Raw genomic sequence first — 6,000 nt, 5'->3', positions numbered from 1 at the left:
TTTTGCTGTCTGCTGTGACATGCTGTAAATGCGGACGAAACAAACCCATACTGGGGGTCTTGGATAGGAATTGCTCATAAAGGACTCACCCTTGTCAGATGAGCTGCTTCTCAGGAAATTACCAGAAGGAAGATAAACCTTAGGGCTGTTATTCCTGCCCTCTATTGCCTGTCGCCTACTTTTGCTTTCCTTTCCCCAGTCGTACAGGAGAGGAGAGAATGCCTGGCAATGGCTGGAGCCACGGCTGAGAGAATGCACACTGTGCAGGGAGCACTCTCCGGGGGGCAGCCTGGGGATGACGGGACTTGGAGGACAGGCAGCCTGAGCCAAGTTCCCGGGTCCACTTTGCTATCAAGTTATCTAAATGCCCTGAGCCTCCGTTTCCTTATTTGTAAATGGGAAGATTAATAACACCTTCAGGCTTGTTATGAAGATTACATGGGAATAGAATAAAATCTAATGTTTACCAAGCACTAGTATGTATCAGAAACACATATTAGCTTGATTAATTGCCCCAAGAAATCCCATGAGGTTGCTCTTATCATCGTCACTCCCATTTTACAGCTGGAGAAATTAAGGCTCAAGAGAGGCTGAGTAATTTCCCTGAGCTCACACAGGGAGTAGCGATGCCAGGCAGTCTGACCCTAGAGCACGTGATTGTAAGAACTTGTACTCCACTGCTTACTACTGCAGTGCTGGGCATTGTCGGTGCTCCACAAATGCTACTGTTCCCTTTCCTATCTATGCAATGCATTTATTTTCCTGATTACCAACTTTATCAGTGGGTTGGATAAAGATAAAGGAGGCAGGTTTAGTAGAAGGAGAATTAGTGTATCTTTTGGGTGTTAGAATCAAACACCTAGAGAAACAGGGCATGCTGAAGTGAGGGGCTGACTCTAATAGGATAGACCAGGGATATACGTCCTGCTCCGAGATGCTGAAAACCACTGCAGAGACGCAGGGAGGGGCATCAAACACTTACAAAAAAGGCATTTAGGTTGAGAGCTACATAGAAATTCACCGTGTGCCTACCTCATGGTAATCGGATTACAGAAGGACCCAACAATACGTGAGCTGGCTATGACTTGGCTGTCTGTCTACTGCCCTCGGTTCTGCAAGGCTGTGAGAGCCCCATCCAAATTGGCAGGCGGTTCATAGCCCAGTTCCTCAGCCAAGTGCCTGCACATTCACCAATACATTTCTTTAAAATTCTAAGTAATAAACTCAAAGACATCATCTGATTTGGGTTTTGAAGTTAAATTCTTTTGGCTGACCCACCGGCAGATGAGATAACGCACACTAAAATGGCAACCACAGCAGCACCAACCAACTCTGCGCGAGAACCCGCTATGTACTGAGCATTCACTGAATGTTTTACACACCTCATTTAGTTTGGTGCTCACAGCAACCTGGTGGGGTGGGTCCTTGTATGCTTCTCTTTTATAGATGAGCAAACAGGCTCAGAGGGATTATATCATTTACCCAAGGTCGTGTGCTGAGTAAAAGGAATTGGAATCTAAAAGGAGTCACATCAAGAAGGAGTGTTGCAGGAAGAACTGGCTGACTGAGAGCCTTGAATGATCCACAGATTGGTTAATGGTTCCCCGGAGAGCGGAACGCTGGCTCTGCTGGGAGCAGAGTACCCGGCATGGCCAAGGCCCTGGAGGCTGCTTGACAAAGTGTTTCTGAACGGGTCTCCGTGCATCTGGGCACATCCCATTGCTGCCTGAGATAGAGATTCTATCCCGAAGTGTGACAGCATCTCCTAAGTGTTACTGTCACCGGCTCAGTGATAAAAAGGGTGATTTCCATAGTTTTCCCAGCATGTAGAAGATGAGAGAGTGTCACATGTAATAAAGCTCAGAAAGGCCATAATAACCCAAGGTTCTGCCTCATCGTTCTTTCAGTTCATCTCAACAAGTCCAGATCTGCTCCCGTTTTGCAATTATCAGAACATAATGCGGAGGAAAATTCAGCTGCTATGGTTTAGCAGGTTACCCTGGATCTTATCAATAGAACTCAAGGGACCCCAAGAATCACAGCGTTCTGAGTCCTCCTCCTGTTCAGTCACAAACCCTGAGCTACGTTTTTCTGATCAAACTGCAAAAATAGCCTGCTCTTTGTTCTCTGCCCTGAGGAGTTTGTGTAATTTTTTTCAGCTCAGGCCCTCAGGCAGAAGGAGCATTCACATTTGACTGTCAAGTCCCCTCTTCTTGGGTCTCTGGGGTGCACCATGCCGCTTCCTGTCTCCCCTTCATATGGTGCACTGGAAAGATCCCCAAGTTTGTTCACCAACTTACTTTTTGACTTTGGGCAAAACTACCCCTGGCAGTGTAAATTACTTAACATTCCTAGGTCTTAGTTTTGCTGTTAGGAAATTCATTCCTTCAACTAAAATTATTCATTACTTCCTATGCATTGGGTGCTTAGGGCCAAGCACCAGAGATAGGCTGCTGAGCGGATTCAGACGTGACCCCTGCCCTTTCTGGGTGGAAACCTCATGGACCAGTGGGTCTGGACTGGGTGACTGCCAGTGCTTGCCAGGGCTTCACTGCATCAGTTCATTTGTGCCTCATCACCCGCAAGGCAGGTATTATCGTCTCCAAGTGACTGATGTGGGGATGAGGCTCTGAGGTGGTGACTTTCCCAGCCTCACACAGCAAGCAAGCTATAGCATTGGAACTCAGATCTGGTCTGTTTGCTTCCAAAGCCCACTGGTTCTCCAGCCTCTGATCTGCCAGCTTAAGGAGAAGTGTGTCACCTAATTCATTCTCACCTCAACCTCTGAAAGAGGGATTATCACATCCACTGTGTGGATGAAGGGCCTCAGATGCAGAAGTTCTCAGGGGCTCACTCAGTCTCACAGATGGTGGAGGTGAGTCCCACTCTCAGAGTCTCCAGAGCTCGCCCCTGGGCCGTCAGCTCCGTTAGCTCTGGCTCCCTGCATCTGTAAAAGAGCTCACCACACACAGCTTTGAGCTGCCCACTTCCATTTACTAATCTTCCTGTGTCTCAGTCATCCATCCCAGAAACCTCGTCTATTCTGATTTGGTTAACTGCCTCTCCTCCCAACCAGCACATAGCAGGTGCTCAGTCAACACTGGTTAAATAAATAAATTTGGGGCCGGCCTGGTGGTGTAGTGGTTAAGTTTGTGCGCTTGGCTTTGGCGGCCTGGAGTTTGCAGGTTTGGATCCTGGGCACGGACCTATATACCGCTCATCAAGCCATGCTGTGGCAGTGTCCCATATACAAAATAGAGGAATATGGGCACAGATGTTAGCTTAGGGCCAATCTCCCTCAGCAAAAAGAGAAAAAAAAAGAGGAAGATTGGCAGTGGACGTTAGCTCAGGGCCAAGCCTCCTCACCAAAAAAAAAAAAAAAATTAATTAATTAATACTAATGATCATCCTCCAGAAAGCAGGGCCCACTCCTGTGTCAAATGTTCTGTTTTTTATCCTGGAAAGTAAAAGCATAAACGATCTCAGCTAATGCCAGTCCCTCTGGAGCTGGCATGACAAGTAAAAAGGAACCAGCTTCTTATAGGACGTTTGGAAGATGCCCCAGTCAAGGGCTTCCAGGACCTGCATTCAGATGTGAGGCTTTGTTTGTGGGATAAGCAGGGCCACCAACAGTGGGCTGTGGTCTGGATGAAGACAAACATCAGGTCCCCTAGCAAGAGCGGATTTGTATTGACATGCAACATAGTGGGCCTGGGAGACCTTCTGGGACCCTGGCTTGATATTTTTTTGGGCTTCCCCCAACCTCGCACTGGCCCTGTGGGCAATCAGATGGCTGGGGCAGCATCTAGGACTTCACTCAAACCAAGCCTGGGTTCCATAGGACCCCACCTGCACGGGGGCTCCGTCAGGGGCCGCGGGGCTGAGCTGTGGCTGTTGAAAGCAGAGAGGAAAAGGACCCTGATGTTGCAGGGGCCTGGAAGCTCAGGTTGAGCAGGCGAGATTCTCCGCCTACGGCAGCAATCATCTGCAGGTTAGTCACTTCCCTAAAGAGCAGATAGCGTCTCCCACCCTCTGCCATTCTACCCCACTATGTGAACTCCCCAGTTTAAGAGAAAAGTAATAATAGGAATGAAGCCATAGAAGAGCGGTGGGCTGTGCTCTTCACATACAGACTCTGGCTTCTCGGTTTCCCAGGACATAAGGGTTTCCTGAGCTTCACAGCTGTTAGCAAAGATGGCCAAGCATTTGTTTCATCTAATTGTGCGGTCCAGCTTCTTACTGCCCACTGACAGCCCATTAAAGAAAGCTACACCTGCATTTATTGAAAGAGACAGAAGGAAAATTCCAGGTCTCAGTGCCTTAACAGCCAGGTGGAGGGGCTGGACTCTTAGCAGAAGAAGCTGAAGACAGGCTAATAAGGAGAGCAGGGTGCAGTGGCGAGTGAGCAGAGGACTAAGTGAATGTTGAAGGATTTTACTGAGCACCTGAATCCTCAAAGGGATGCTGGAGCAATAGGGATTCTACCTTTCACTCCTTTGGCTGTTTTAATCACGGTAGCTCTATTATAAGGCAGGCATTACAAGCACCATTTTCCAGATCACAAACTGAGGCCCAAAACATAGAGTGACTTGCCTTTGGAAACTTCATAGCAGAGCCTGGACATGAACCCCCGTCTGTGTGATTCCAAGTCCACTGTTCACGTCCTCATGAAACTTCACCGGGCGTCTCCTGTGTGCCAGACTGTGCCTTAGGTACAGGTTGTATGGAGAGGGTGAGACCCCATCCCTGGCCTCAAGGGGTTTTTGGTCTAGAGAAGAACAGCCTATAAAGTCACCCTGCATGGTCACCCAGCAGGGTGGTGAACCCACATGGGTCTGCAAGGCCCAGCAAGGAAGGTGCACCTGACTGCAGGGCCTTGGGTTTGGGGCAAGAGGGAGCTGGGTCTTGAAAGATTCTTGGATGTCTGCCAGGTGGCCGAAGGCAGCTGTGGGAAGGGCACTTTAGGTTTTTAGACAAAATCCCTAAGCAAGGTCACAGAGGCATGAGACTGGACTTGAAGTTGGGGAGGTATTTGGGATAGGTAGAGCGTCATAAGGGCTAACATTTACTTAGTGCTTATTACTTCCCAGCCACTGCTCCAGCTGTTTTTCTCATGGTAACTCCTTAAAGCCACACGAGAAGCCTTTCAGATGAGGACATCTTACTGATGTGGAGCTAGAGGCACAGCGAGATGAGGTGACTTGCTAGATTAAGTCTCTCTGCTAGTAAGGAGGAGAGCCAAGATTCGCACCCTGGCAGTCTAGCTTCTAAGTCTCCTCCCCTCCCTGCAGAGTGAGGAGAGCATGTCTGCAGAGCGGGGAGAGCACGTCTGCAGAGCGGCAGCGTAAATGGAGCCAAGGAGGCCGGCAAGGCTGTGACATTGGGCCTGTGCTCCCATCATCAGTTACTCATTCTTCACTCACTGAACATTTTCCAGTCTCACGTGCCAGGGGTTTTGAAAAGGAAAAACAAACGGAAACAAATTAAAATCTAGCAGAGAAGAAAAGACTTTCAAGAACAATAATAACTCGAGAAAGAATCTGATTAGCAGCTTGTGGGAGGTGGAAGAGGTGCCCATTCCCTCAGCCTCTTGTTCACTCCCATCATTTTATTTATCCCAGTGCATTCCCATGCTCTGTCTGCAAACTGTCTCCCCTTCCAGAGGAATTCTGCTATATCTCTGTGGTGTCCGATACTAGGAACATTTATTAACAGGTGAAAGACTCTCTGGGCACCTCTTACTGCTGAAGAGTTCTTTTCACATTGAAGGGCTATCTGTCTACCCAAGACTGTTGGCCTGACCCATGTTGTCCTACTTCGGGACCGCACAAATCAGCCAGGCCCCCCTCCATCTGTCACTCTTTCAGCTACTCAAAGAAAGTGACCCTATCTCTCTGGCTCTTCTCTAGGCTGAGAGAAAGAGCTTCCTCCTCAAACGGCATTGATTTGAAATGAACGTCTGTGAAGTCATGCCCACTTGACTGGTTTTCTTTCTCTTCT

The sequence above is a fragment of the Diceros bicornis genome, chromosome 6 (assembly GCF_020826845.1).
Source record: "Diceros bicornis minor isolate mBicDic1 chromosome 6, mDicBic1.mat.cur, whole genome shotgun sequence".
NCBI lineage: Eukaryota > Metazoa > Chordata > Mammalia > Perissodactyla > Rhinocerotidae > Diceros > Diceros bicornis.
Note: the sequence above shows the minus strand (reverse complement) of the source record.